Source organism: Xyrauchen texanus, chromosome 49 (assembly GCF_025860055.1).
Source record: "Xyrauchen texanus isolate HMW12.3.18 chromosome 49, RBS_HiC_50CHRs, whole genome shotgun sequence".
Classification (NCBI taxonomy): Eukaryota; Metazoa; Chordata; class Actinopteri; order Cypriniformes; family Catostomidae; genus Xyrauchen; species Xyrauchen texanus.
The window spans coordinates 10,436,961-10,451,264 of record NC_068324.1 but is presented as its reverse complement, the minus strand read 5'-3'; positions in this window follow the sequence as shown (position 1 = coordinate 10,451,264).

Below are 14,304 nucleotides of genomic sequence, written 5' to 3'. Positions count from 1 at the left end.
AAAAGTATCAGGTACCAGGTACTCTCCACAGTGGGAAAACCCCAAAAACTGAGCAGAGTCTAGTTGTACCGTGCAGTGGAAAAGCCCCATAATAGTCCCTATTGTAAATATGCTCTAACCCTGTTTGATCAGAGTTGGTTTATACATAGGATCTGTGCTTGATTTGTGTGAATGAGTGTGTGTGCATAGGGAGTCAATGGATGAAAGACCTTTTGACAACCTGTTGCTCCTCTCTCTGTACTCCAAAATCCCAGACCTAGTCAATACTGCACCCCCTCTGCCCCTGCAGATAAGCTTTAATGGCTCTGAAGGGCATTATTACCATACAAAACAGGCTTTGTATACATTGAGCCAATTTAAGTAACTTGATCTAGTGAGGAATCAAGCCATTTCGGTTAAGCTTTTATCAAGGGGGGTTGAATCTCCTGTTCAACAGGAGATTTGCTAAAAAAAGTTAACTGACACTGAGGCGACAAGAACTCTAATCTGACAATGATAACATTCCACAATGATTAGCTATTAGCTGGAAACTCAAAGTCTTTGTTTCAGACTCAGCCCTAATGGATTCTGGTCTTGATTGTGGGGTGGGCCTTCGTGTAAACAGTTTGTTCTTAAGTTGTTCGGCGAAAAACAACTGCATGTAATGTCAAATGTTAGAGCAAACAAACACTGTCAGTCAAAAGATCATATGTGGATTCATGTTTCTCATTAAAAATCTCTTGATCTTATATGCTTATGCTAAAACTCTTTGAATTATTTTTGTAGACAATTATAAACTGTGCATACGTATTCATTTCTTTAGAAAAAAGTATCATTGAAAGTGGCTACTTTGAAGCAGCTAAAAAAAAAATTAAGGTTTTTTGGTTACTACATAACTGCCATAATTCCATTTCATAATTTGGATTACTTAAGTATTATTTTAAAATATGTAAATAGTAATAATAAAGAATATCAGTATGCGTTTCTAAACTTTTGATTGGTCACATAAAATATGTTATCATATGTAGTTATATGTAATAATTACAATTGTGAATTAATTAGCAATTATTTAGTAAAGATTTTAAGGCTTTAGGCCTATTGGCTTACAGGTTCACTGTAATTGTATAGATGAAGTGAATAACAATGCAAACAAATCAATATTTTAAGCACAAATAGAAACTGAATTATAAGCATAATTGCATTAATTAAACTGAAGGCAAACAGCACTATGCAATTATACAATAGGTAAAATGCATAATACAAGAAGCATTTACTCGTTCTGTTCACAATCCATTCTAAAAGAAAGACGTTGTCTTCTCTGAACTGTAAGATCCACACTTTTCACCCAATGGTATCAGGTTCAATTGCGGACACACAATCTGCTGAGATGGTTCACACTCAGGCTTTATGCAGCTCCTGGGAGAGGAGCGCTCAGTTATCTGATAGACACTGGATACAGAAAGACACTTTTCAGGTCAAAAGAGAGAGGAATGTGGGCTGCCTATGGCCTGAAAGAGAAAATCACGAAAGCACTGATCGCTAGACGCTAATGGAGCTAGTGCTAAAAAGAATGACTGGAAACTTAGAATGAAATTCTTTCATCATTTACTCACCTTTGTTGTTCAAAAGAAGTAGGACTTTCTTCTATGGAACATGTAGGGTACACCTTTGTCAAAAATGTTGCCTTGTTTCTCCTTTTTTGTTCCAGGGGGAAAAAGTTGTGCTGGTTTGGTTCAAGATGAGGGAGAGTAAATGACACAATTATGAAATATTGTTTTGAAATTATTTCATTATGTGAGATGTAAGAAACCACGGAGTGGTAGGAGGGACATGAAACTAGCAGTGTAGGAGATTGGTTGACAGGGAGAACTTTTATAGTTTCATGGGCATAATATACAAGTATATGACTGTTGAGTGCTCTGATTGACCAATCAGAATAAAGTATTCCAGAAATCTGTGTAATAACATACAGACATTTTAGATTCTTCATTATACTATTAAAAATGTCCTACATACTTGCAGTACATTTATTGAAATGTCACCTGTGATTATCCTTTTAGTAGAATTCAGATTTGGTTATTCAAATTAGCTTTCAAAATCTTTCAAAAGTGAATAATGAAAAATGTGGCACAATTATAAGAATAAAGAAATATGTGAAGCATAGTTTATCAGCATTCACGGCCTTTGCGAACACTGGAATTCTTCTAGCAACAGCAAGACTACATCACCCTTGAACTTTCAAAGAAGCTAGATTACACATACTATTCTCACAATTTGCACAATCTGGGAGGCAATATCAGGCTGGAGAGAAAACGAGGTAGAAAAGTAAGATAATAATGAGAACATTAGGACAAAAATTAGAAATCTTACCAGTTTCATTCAAAACAAGACTCCTCATGAGCTGTAAGCTCACACTTTGGTTACCTTTGAATCCATTCTAACTCTCATCCTCCCATTAGAACTCTCATTCTTCTTCGGCCCAATTTGTATGATGGTAATCCCCCAGTATAGGACAGAAACCCTCCTCTTACAAACAAAATGGAGTCCTGCCTTCTTCTTGGCACTATACAACACTAAACATAGCCCCCAGCAGAGCAGACCAACACTGATATAAAACAAAGAACGGATTCATATCATTTCCACCTCAGGACTGCACTCCCTCGATCCCCTCCTCTTGTCCAGCCCACCCACCCCCTTTACAAAGCCATCTAATTTCTCTAGCAAAAAGATATGGCAATAATGGCCCAGATCAGCTTAACCTGCACAGAAGGACAGGACTATCTCACACCTCCCCACCCTGAGGCCAAAATCCATAGGAGTAGGTCCAGCTTACAACCTCTCCCCTCGCTTGCCACCAAATGTACCCTGCTGCTAACAGCCAAATCCTTGCATTGTTCTAAATCAGATAACCCAGTCGATGTGAAAAATGTGAAAGCTTTTGGTTGACTAAAACAGAGTTGGATATCAGTCAGTACATCTTTATCTGTCTGTCCAAGTATACTTGACACAATGCATAATTGAAAAGTAGCTACACCCTTTTGAATACAGCTGAAATACCGTCATGTAACTGAAAACTCAATTTTGAGGTTCATCCAGAAATTAAAAGTTCTGTTTTCATTCATTCGCCCTCATGTTGTTTCAAACTCATATCCCTTTTTTTCTTCTGAGAAACACTAAAGGATGTTAGCCTCGGACACCATTCACCATTTTTCATTGTATGGAAAAAAGAGCAGCATCAGCATTCTTTAAAATGTATTTTCTTGTGTTCAATGGAGAAAGAACGTTGTACAGTTTGGAATAGACCCTTTTCACACTTTTGGAATGCGGAAGTTTCATATTACATTTTCAATGTAATATGAAAATGTTTACTTGATAGTGATTCTATTGCAATAAATTGTAGATAATTGTAGCATGTTTTGTTTCCTTGTTTTTGAGTGAGCTGGAAGCACAGACATTACAAAATAATAGTCCCTGGTGTATTTCAGGCTTGTTTTTAAGTAAAATTTGTGATATGCATGAAATCTTAAATTTCTCTGGTTATTTAAAAACAAATAATCTACAACAAATACGCATCTGGGATTTTACACATTTTGGACTCTTGCAGCCTTACAGAAAGTCTGTCACAGTAAGGAAAGACAATTTTATTTTAACATTCAATAAATCTATTTAAAAAAAAAATATATAATTATTAGCCTTTTCCACCAACTTAGTTATCAATACTGGCAAAATCCACCATCAGTCGACCTCTAGTTTGCAATGACATGAAGATCAGTAAATAATTATAAAACTTCATTTTTGGGTGAACTATCCCTTTAAGTATCTAGCATCACTCCTCTTCTCCCCAACACTGTTGGCTAATAAGAACATGCCTTCTGTTCTTGTATCTGTGGCTCAAGGCCTGATAAAGGTGGACATGGGTGCTTCAGTTACAATGAAGTTTTCACTTTAGTGAGCAGGTTCTGCTGATGTGAGCTTCAGAATGCACAATTTTTTACGGCAAAATGCATGCAAATGACACAGGTGAACTGATGAGTTAATGAGCCCTTTCACCAAAGGTACCAGCTCACGAATGCCTAAAGTAATGCTTTTATAAATAACATTCATCTAGAAGGAAAAAAAAGTCATTGTAATGACAAATCTAACTTAATATAAAGTTATTAAGGTCAGATGAATGACTCACTGATGCCATACTGAACTGGTATTCTATAGAGAGTTTTACTGCCCCCATTTGCAACACAAATTAACATTTACACAAATATGTGACTGTCTAGATTCCTCTGTCCCCATGGATCATTATTGCAATGACTCATTTTATACCATCAGTCTTTGTGAGGTTGGTTCATTAGGGATTATGATGAAGGAATTATGACATTTTCAAAAAGACCATTCGTCACTTCCTGAAAGAACAGCCCTCAAGGCTGTTCATGATATGATTCAGTCAATCTGTTATTAAGTAAATGTAAACTAATGGTCAAAAGTCAGTGCTTCTATAATGTAAATTCAGGTTACATATGAACCAAAGAGTCATGGCATGTCTGACAAGACACTTACTAAAAATAAGCATTAGTGACAGACAGATATATTGTCCAGGTTGATTAATTGGCAGATACTGTATTTGGCCAATTTGAGATTACATTGGTCGATAACCCTCCCTGCTTGGCTGATAAATATTTGGTAATTTGCTCTTCTGCAAGTTTATAAATCTACTGGACAGCCTAGCAAATGTGTAATGACATTTGTTTTGTGAATTTTGAATAATATATATATATATATTGGGTAAAACATGAATACAATTTGTTAAATTACATTTTCCATGTTCTTTTCACTTATTTTTTTCCAAAATAAGGCTGAAAATAAGGCTTTTCATGAAGAAAAAGCCTTCAAAGTTAAAAAAAAAACTCCTTTGAGTCACAGTAAAGCTGATCTATTGAGTTGGAAAAGAAACTGAGATGTGCCCCATTGAGAACTGATGTCAGTTGTTTCCATGGAGATTTTCGTTAACTTTTTGACCTTGCAAAGGCTTTGTCAACGGAGTTCCTTCAAGCCATCTGGATAGACAGTAACATACCAAAGTATAGCGCTCTTTCCATTGCAAAAGGAAATCACATAATCAGTAAAGCCCAAAATGAGTTGAAGTCCTGGGGGTGGTGAGGGAATGGAACGAATTATACCACAGTTGCAGACTATCCAGTCATTCCTGGGTTGAAATTTCCATCATTCCATCAATTTGGAAACATGGGGCAATAACAACTATTCAGGAGCTCTCTATGCAAAGAACAGACAGTATGTGACCATACATAACCAGTCCAGGAACTCCCATTTTACTGCTTTAATCTCTTTTAGTTCATTTGTACTATATTGGCAGAAAAAAAAAAAAAGACTCTTGTTCCAAACACATATGCCTTTGTTTCTTCCGTTGAACACAAAAGGAGATGTTAGGTAGTACTGTATGTTAGTCTCAGTCACAATTAACTTTCATTGCATCCTTTTCTCATACAATGAAAGTGAATGGTGACTGAGGCTGGCAATTTATCTAACAGAAAGAAAGTCATATGGATTTGATGGAATAACATGATGATGAGAAAATGATGATGGAAATTGTGTTTTTGGGTGAACTATCCCCATATCATGGATTTGGAAACAGTTGAACTTGCAGCGCATAATTTCAACTGAAAGAGATAATAGGAAGGCCAGCAGGGGTGCTCACCCTGCAGTCTGAGTGGGACCTAATGCCCCAGTATAGTGATGGGAACACTATACTGTAAAAAGGCACCATCCTTCGGCTGAGACTTTAAACCGAGGTCCAGACTCTCTTTGGTCATTAAAAATCCTAGAGCACTTCTTGTAAAGAGTAGGAGTGTAACCCCAGTGTCCTGGCTAAATTCCTGCCATTGGCCCTTCTCAATCATGTCCTCCTAATAATCCACCTCCACTAATTGACTCTATATCTCTACTCTCTCCCCTTCATCAATAGCTGGTGTGTGTTGAGTGTACTGGTGCACAATGGCTGCTGTCGCATCATCCAGGTGGATGCTGCACACTGGTGGTGGTTGAGGAGAGTCCTGTTCACTGTGTAAAGTTCTTTGAGTGTAGTGTCAGAAAAGTGCTATATAAATGTAATGTTCATTCTTTCAAGTACAAATTCCAAACGGGAAGATGAAAAGGCACCACTGAATTATAACTTTGGGTGTGAATGTGTACATTCATTAAAGAAACACGTCACTGAAACAGTCACAGTCTTGCTCCGCAAGAAGATTTTTTGACACAATAATAGCCAAGCTGAAATAAACAAAGCACTTGGCCATACTGACTAAAATCAAATTTTATCTTTTCAATGAGTTCTGTGGTTCTCAGGTTTCAAAGGTCCTCTTCTGTGTTCAAACACTGAACTTCTATACTTTTCAGCTCACTACAAGAGACCCCCTTCTCCCCAACCCATATTTTTCACTGTCGCCCAGACATTGAGTTGACTTGAAAAGACAGTAAATCACAAACTTCCATTTCATCTTCTGCCTTGGGGGTTTCCTGGCATAATACAGAATCTGTTTATTCAGCCAAAAGAATTAGTGTTAACATACAAGTCTTTTCTCCCACCCGTCAGTCAAGGTGACTTTTCTCTTTGGGTCTTTAGCCAACATCTGGCCTTATCACCCTGGGAAAATGACTCAAGACGTGTCCCATTTATCCTGTCCCCATGGTTCTATATACACCATTTGATTCTGACCAAGATATTCTGCATAAAAGTTTATCTTGCTATTAAAAAAATAGCTTAGCTCTGGGGGCCTCAGCCTGCATCACACACATTATATTTGTGATGCTTTTTGCAACACGTAATGGGGCCTCCATGAAAACAGGCAACAAAAGGAACCAGCTCTGAGACAAGGTTCTAAAGGCTCATTAAACCATGCTAACTTTCTTAAAACCCATAAATCTTCTTTTTAAAAGCCAAATAGAAACCATTCATGATGATAAGTTTCTAAACATTTCTTTTTCTAAACTTTTCTTAAATGGCCAAAGACATAAACAGAACAGTTCACCCATGAGTAAAAGTCTTTAATCATTTACTCACTCATTTTAATTTCTTAAACAATAATCTTTCACCAAATTTAAATTCTGTTATCATTTGCTCACAATCATGGAGTTCCAAACCACTATTTGGTTTGGTTTAGATTCTTTACTATGAGGAACACAAAAGAAGATGCTATATAGAATAACAGCCTCAGTCACCTTTAATGTAATTCCAGCTTTTTGAATGGTGACTGAACATAACATTCTGCCAAACATCTCCTTTTGTGTTCCACATAGGAAAAAAACTTTTGAGCAGATGATGCCAAAATTTTCATTTTGGGATAAATTATCCCTTTAAAAGGAATAGTACTCCCAAAAATGTTAATTCTCATCATTGACCACATTTACATGCAATCAAGAAAACGGCTTATTAAGGGTGTTTGCAGAAATTGGCATTCTGAAACGTCATGTAAACGAGAATGCTGATTAAAAGAAAGCGTTTTAACAAACCCAGGTACCTCCTGGAGAAGGCAGCTTATTGTGGTCATGAAAACATATAAGCGGCATTGTTACATGTTTTTGAGGATTGTGCATGTGTGTGAACACACCAGATAACGAACACCATAGGATAGAGCCCAACAACATTTCAACATAGGATAGAGCCCAACAACATTTCAACACAGTGGATAGATTTGCATATGTGACAGCTCTTATATTGGGGGAATCTCAAAGTTTTACGTAAGAGGGGAACCCCACTATTGCAGTGTAATTTCACTGCAGGTCACAACAACAACAACTCTGGAAATTCTGGAAATAAAAGCAAAGCGACAGAGAATAAAATAGAGAAGTCTTCCTCAAATCACGTGTTTGTCATTTACACAAGTGTTGCAGGGAAATTACGATGCTGTGGAAAAAGCTGCTTACTGTACGAGCCACATGTATAAATATATAGTAAATATAGTAAATATAGTAATATAGTAAAAAGCCATAAACACAGCTCATGTAAACGCATAAACGGAATTCAAGCCTTAAGCAGCTTTCCTGCAATAAACGGCTTTGTGTCCATGTAAACATATGTACAGAAATAGCTACCATGCTACCAGGCAAGGCATTATGTTCACTTTTTGTCCATGTGACTATTATCAGTGGTGTTGTCGGCACGACTTAAAGAGTACTTGGAAATCTTTAAGGAATAAATTTGCTACCATACAAAATGGTAGTCAAACTTTCTGTCAGTTGTTGTGACTACACTAAATAGCATCTTCACAGAGGGTGCTTAAAATATCCTTTCTACATGTCACAAATTGCCATTACTTTGCAATATAAGTTCTTAAAGACCAAGCATGTAGAGAAATAAAATAAACAGTTGGTAGAGTGACTGAAAAACACAGTGTTCCCACATAATGTGCAATTCTCACCAGTTTTCATCACTATTGTTATCCTGCCATAAAGTAATTCTAGAGAAGGGGTCGGGAACCTGTGGCTCGCTGGGTGTCTCGCCATTCACCAACACATGATTGTTTAAAACTTTGAGATAATTTTACTGCAGGATGTGTTGGTGTGATAGCTAAGCTTGAAGTCATAGACACTGTTTTGATATTCATTCACCCGAATTTGTCGTAAAGCCTACTCCTGGTGAACAAGGTTTGAAATTAACACCCGCCAAATGCTGACTTTTCATGCGCAGTGGCAGGTAATTTAGCTGATGTACAAGCCACTGTGGAGGGTGACCTGTAAGGCTTCTCAAAAGTGTATACTTTGAAAGCATAGAATGCTCAACTGTTCACAAAATGTAACGGCATGCAGAAAAATTGTGCATACTGTTTTCTGTGTGATTCATCATCAGCATAGTCCATGTGGACTGCCCATTGTTAAGCCCAGTTTTTGTAAACTTAAAGCTGAAACATGTAACATTTACTATGTTAAAATACTTTCTGGCCCCCATCTTAATATGCAGAGACAACTATAAGTATGCTATTCATAGGTTAATTTTATCGAAAACAGTAACTATTTTTTCTTTCTGGCACTTTGAAAATTCTTGTGTTTGTTTAGAGTGATCTGCTTCGACCCATGCATAGATAAACATAACCCTAATATTAGGGCTGGGGAATTTTACACATATTTTGTTTGTTGATTTTTTCGTTTGTTTTTATAATATATCATGTAACAAAATTTTATTGCAATAATTACAGAAAACTGTATGAATAATTTGTAAATAAATTAAATCAATTCACAGCCCTAATACATGTATATAGTACATTTTCTAACTCTAGTAGGAGTCACAAGCCTTGTCTGGCCTTTATTTGGCAGTTCCAAATATTTACTGAAATTGAGAGCAGAAAACAACTTAACCAAGCCAAGGGGTAGGAAGGTGACTTTCCAAAACTGATTGGCTGCCATCTGTATTCTGAAAACTTGGTCTTTTGGTGAAAACTTGCAGACATCATTTATCTTAAGCCAGCTGGAAATAGCTCAGGAATAGGTTAGCAGTGTAAACTCTGACCTTGAGGCCAGAGGAGGTTTGCTGAAATGCATTTGTGTCTTTTAGCAACAATTTGACACAAAAGTAGTTTATCAACCCAATTTGTACTTCTGGCGAGTTATAGCAACTCAATTTGGCAAATTCCAGAAGTCAGATGTTTTGTGTCTGTTGAGGAAGTATTGGGAAACTGGTATGAGTATCTGGTTATACCTTAAAGAGCTAAATATTCATAAAAACAATTCCAATAAATAATACTGTTCCTCTGAAATAAAATCTGTCAATTGCTGCCATCTTTTTCTTTTGAAGCCAAAACCACAGACATTCTGTTTGGCTTAGCTCCGAATTTCATATTGGAACATTACCAGTAGAAAATAAACCTAGTCTCATAGAATAAACGTTACTATAACTACATTTTTGCAAACTGACTTTTATGTGCCGAATTCTGTTTCGCTGCAGTTTCCTGGAGAAATTAACATTAGAGGCACAACAACTGTGCATTTTATTAACTTTCACACAAATCACGGTTACAACGGCTAATTATGACTTCATAAACACGTATTTTTAGCACTATTATTCAAACACTGTTATGTTATGATATCTGGAAAATTATGCATTTTAACGCTTGCATTGCCTACATTTACACACATATTAGCTTGCACAGTAGCTAACCTGATAGTGTTGGACTTTGAACTCAAAAGACCGTGGTTTGAGCCCAGCTGTTTGCTTCAGAATATGTGCTTTTCATTTCTCTTTGTTCTTGAACACTATTGGTTAGGTTTAGGTGTTGGTTTAGGGCAAGGATGCTGTTTTGATTACCTCTTATTAGATATTAGATCACTATTGGTTAGGTTTAGGTTAAAGTTTTAGGTTACGGGGTGCGTTTTTTCTCTCTCGTTAAAACAAGAGATGCACGGATACCACTTTTTCTTTTTTGATCCGATATCGAAAATCTCAGTATCGGCCGATACCAATGCCGATCTGATAGCGGTGTTGTTGTTTTTTGCATAATCAATTTAGAATATCTTTGTATTATTGTGTGGAACTAATTGGGTGTGCTCTTAAATATGTAAAGAAACACAAACATCTAACTACACATTATTTCAATAGAAATGTATAGCTTGTTAAAAACACTTTATTATTAACTAGTATACTTGATAATGTAGCAGCAAAATTAACAGTTATTCCAGTACAAGTCATCAGCAGAAAAGAAGCATTTTTAGTTTTTTGCAATATTGTTCAACTTGTATCTGGACTTAAAGGATTCAGATCTCTTAATTTATACAGTTATTTTTGGAGCCCATTCAACTTGAATATTATTATAATTTGTAAACAAAGGATGATAATAATAATAATAAATTATAATAGTAATATATCTCAATCGTGCACCTTTTGTCATGCACCAGTCTCTCTCTCTCTCTCTCTCTCTCTCTCTCTCTCTCTCTCTACCCCGAGTTCTGATTACACGCACCTGCATGTCATTAGTGACTAATCAAGGATTGCATATATACCCTGCTTTCACACACACTCTTTGTCTGTTCTCATTGATAGTATCTCTGAGACTCCAGAGCTTTCTGCTATGTCAAACATGCCTGTGTCTTCATTATTGCCTGCAAGGATCATAAGACTGTTGAGAGTTATCTGTTCATCGTGTCTATACCCTGTCTGGAAATTACTCACCTGCTGTTTGCCACTCCGCTCAACTGGATTTACTCAATGTTTACATCACTGTTTCAATCATCTGTTCAAGAAACCCTGCGACAGCGTTCATATCTCTGCCTCCTTGAGTCTTTCCGTGACACATTTAACTTTTAAATCCTCACACTTTTATTTTAACCTTCTGAACTCTGAAAATGTGTCTGTTTGTAGGCTAGTTCACAGTAGTTTAATTCGCTTCTCATTCAAATTCTGGTAAAAATGCACCTCTGGTGCCGTTCTAAATGCATAATAGTGAAGCGATCAATTGAGCATCTACATCTGAGATGCTGTTGAGTAGTGCTCAAATATTGCGCACCGCTGTGAAGTCTAAAAATAGGCACGTGTGTAAACAGAGCAGCGCCATTCAATAACGCGCTTGAGCTGCTCATGCATTTTATAAATTTACTTAATAAACACAGCCTTTTGTGATTCACAGAGCTATCACACATCTTCAAGTGGCTTTGAATAAAATGCACGAGTCATACAAACTATTTTAATTGCGTTTTAATGGTTCTTTGTCATTTTTTGAGCTTTACCGTAACTAGCTTGACTGTAAAGAACATGACAAACACCGTATCGGATTTGGTTCGGGCTCGTCGGACCAATACCCGATCCGTTTAAAAACTTCAGTATCGGAGCCAATACCGATCCAGGTATTGGATTGGTGCATCCCTAGTTAGAACATCCATCTTATATTCACCTTAAAAACCTTGTCTGATTACAACACCCCCCCCCCCCACTGGACAGTTCACTGGGAAACTGCAGCCAAATGTATAATGAAAATGTAATTTTGTAAATGTGAATTTAACTTATGTGAGAATTAAATGGGCTACTAGGATAACTTTGTTTGTCTGAGCCTAACACCTTTTAATTTAGATAATGAGAATTCATTGATGACTTCATAATTAGTTAATACAATTCTGTCATCATTTACTCAATTGCATGCCATTCCAAACCCTTATGGCTTTCCTTCTTCCTTACTGTTATGGTGCTTTTGTGTACCGGTTTAATCTGGAAAGCTACAGTATACATTTATTGTAATTGCATGGAAAAGAACAACAAATACGTTCTTCAAAATTTCAAATGGGATTGGAACGATATGAGGGTGAGTAAATGATAGAAGTTGTTTTAAGATGAACTTTTTTTTTTATGTTTTGAACTAAAACGTTCTCCACACAGCCACTGAAACAACACCCTGTTGCAGGCTGGTAAAGGTGCTGCAATCTGGTAGGCAGAAAGCATGTGTAATTAAGAAGAAGAAAAAAAACACCTTGACCAGTATAAGTGGCTTTACTACGGGCTGCGTGATCTGATCTGCTGTTGTGGATAGAAGGCTATGAGGTGAGCTGAGTACAGCTGGTCTGGCCAGGGAATTTCAGGTGAAGGCTAAATCTCAAGCATTAAAACACCTGTGTGCTCAACTCCTCTGAGGAACTAAAAAGATGAGCTGTTTTTCCAAAATATTTCATAAACACAATTTGAAATTAAACATCTCATTGAATTTTGTTTGTTTTTGGGTAAAAATGAAATATATCTTAAGGCACTTTCCCCAGTGAGCAACGAGGCTTCAAATGTGTAGTTTCCTGTTTATTAGATTTTTTCAGCAGGCGAACAATGTCAAGAGAGACTGCTATAAATAAATGCTTGTCTAGACTACCAATAAATATCGTCTAGATGTCAGTGGTGACTCATAATCACTGAGCTGGTGGATGGAAATGTGACAATATATAAACACAGCTTCAACTCATGCAGGTAAAATTTGAAATCAGAATAACATTCTAAAAGAACTGTTTGTTCAGTATCGCATTGGGTACTAGAAGACCTCAGTGATAGTGGCTGTGTCTCAAATTCTAAAGAGCTGACTACCTAGACACAGACAGCATTTTGAGCATCATAGTCTCCCAACAGCGTAAAGCCCACATAATCCCCCTAAAAATGCTGGACATGCAAATGATGCCCCGAACTGCTGTCTAAGCAGGCAGTTCAAAATTTCAACTTTTGAGACACAACGAGGAAGAGTAAATCAAAATACTTCACTAGGCTATTTTTACCTCCCCTACAGTCGTGTATAAGAACAGCTGGGGTCTCACCAAATGTTTACAGTTTAAAACTGATTCAGCTGTAAACGGAAGAATGGAAATTAACCAAATCGGTCAGCAGTTGTTGCCACCCTGGCACCTGGCACGACCATCAAGAATAACAATTTTAAAAAAGATTCAACGTATACATGCCAAAGTCTGTGGTCCAGCGTCGTAAGCAAACTTTCCCAAGAGGAAAACGAGTTATGATGGGATTTATGTCACGCGCATCACGTGAACCGTTAGTCTGTGTTTGTGTAACTATAACGGTACAAACGTGTTTGCTTGTGATGAATTTAAGATGCGCGAGCGTATTGTAAAGGAAGCGGAAGTTATTTTTGATACAATTAAGTTTCTTGCGCTTTTTTACTCATTCTGAAACTCACAGTTCAGTCCCAACATTTAAACAGAAAACAGCTCTTAAGGAAAACTGAAAACTTGTATAAAGAAGAGTAGAGGATGATCTTACCTTCCAGACGCAGCTCTCGTGTGTCCATTCGCTCTCGCGGAAGCTCCGCTGATTCCCAACTTTGTGGGAAGGACTCAGTGACGTGCTAAAATAATCCGGGAAAAAGGCACGAATCCCTGCACACACCCGGGAGGTGGAGAGGATGGGTTAAATCCTTCTATTGACTCTATAAGACAAAGTGCAGCGGAATTTTAGTTTCTTCTCAGTTATAAAGTGAGATTTGTAGCGCGAGACGCGTAATTCACGTCACTGACAGTTAAAATATTTCGAAATAATTCAGTTAAACTGAATCGAAAGCATTTGGGGAATAATGTTGATTATCACAAGTTCATTTAGACTTGTCCATCCTTTTCTTTAAAAAAAAGAAAGAAAAAGAACAAATCTGGGTTACAGTGAGGCACTTACAATGGAAGTGAATGGGGCCAACAAGTTTCAGAATTAGCGTATAGCCACAAAATGTAAACAATATGCACATTCAAGCCTAATTTTTGTGGCACTCAGCACAAGGCAACACATTCATGCGATTGAGCTCAACTTGTACTGCATTAAACACTGCAGTTTCACCATCCATAATCATATAATTTATACATTAT